We start from the raw sequence: 1,215 nt of genomic DNA, 5'->3' as shown, positions 1-1,215 counted from the left end.
AAAAAAAAAAAAACTCCATTTCCAGGATTAACAAGACATTGTCGTCCAAGGTATGAAGAGAGGACAGTGATACACAAAGTATCACTATTGGATACTCCTAATCAAAAATGTGTACAAGAGAAGTTCTGAGTGACCATGTATTTGATAACTTAAAATATTTTTGTTAAATAAAGAGTATAATGAGATTGGTGTTTGCTCTTCACCATGCTTGAGAAAGGAGAGAGAAAAAGAAGGGGCTGAGGATTTAAAATTTCTAGCCTGAGCTCTGCATATGTGACATGAAAATTTCCCTGTCTGGCCTAAGAGAAACCCTTATCTCCTGCAGCCACCACACTGGGATTTGTGAGCACTAAACCCAGAGACTCATTCTGCTAGTGGCTGAATTACATCACAAATTAAATGTTTAATCTTGCAGGATGTCTTCTGTTTAAAAAGACCTGGAGATTTCATGTCTTTTTATTTACCTGGAAAGATTTGGAGAATATCCTCCTGAGTAAAGTATCAGAAGAATGGAAAAGCAACCATCCCATGTGCTCAATATTAATATGAAACTAATAGTCACCCACAGCCCCACACAGAGAGAAAAACACATTTACCTTCAAGAATGAGGAGGAGGAGGGAGACTGGAGAGGAGGATGGATGTGAGAATCTCTCACCCAAAAGGTGCCGTGTTGGGTGTTGGGGTGTATGGCACCTCCGGGGTGAACGGCACAACTGCAAGTGGGACTTCATGTAACAAACGCAAACAAACAATGGAACATAATAGTCTATGCCCATATATTAATCTGAAAATAATAAATAAATAAAAATGAAAAGAGAATTTATTGGGAACACACAGGATCTTAACTTTTGCAATGGAGACATATATGAAAATTGGAATGAAGATGGGGCCAGGGGACCCCTAAATTCTGGCGATTCTCTTTTTCCAGCAGGGTAATGGCCTCCACTGAGGTATTTCTCCTGAAAGATGATGCTTATTCTCCTCAAGGTCCAGCCCTCCACCTCTGTTGTGCTTTTATGCCTGTAAGTGGACTCAACTCTCACCTGTCTCAAAGAGTGAGGTACAAAGTATGAAAGCATAAAAAAGAACGCCATACTGCAAAACAATTCCATATATATTTTTTCCCTATTTAGATGGACAGAATTCTGGGGATATGTGGTAGGGATGGATATTACTGATGTGAGAGAGTAGTGGAAGGAACATAAATTTGGATC

General features: G+C 39.4%; 1 protein-coding gene across 2 annotated transcripts in view; it reads left to right on the top strand.

Annotated features, from left to right (window-relative positions):
• VCL (vinculin) overlaps positions 1 to 1,215 on the top strand; it is a 150,142-nt gene that overhangs the window by 102,422 nt on the left and 46,505 nt on the right. The gene's annotated exons all lie outside the window — the stretch shown is intronic.

Source organism: Otolemur garnettii, unplaced genomic scaffold (assembly GCF_000181295.1).
Source record: "Otolemur garnettii isolate 467f Iridium unplaced genomic scaffold, OtoGar3 scaffold00008, whole genome shotgun sequence".
NCBI lineage: Eukaryota > Metazoa > Chordata > Mammalia > Primates > Galagidae > Otolemur > Otolemur garnettii.
Note: the sequence above shows the minus strand (reverse complement) of the source record. Positions and strands in the feature narration are given on the sequence as shown.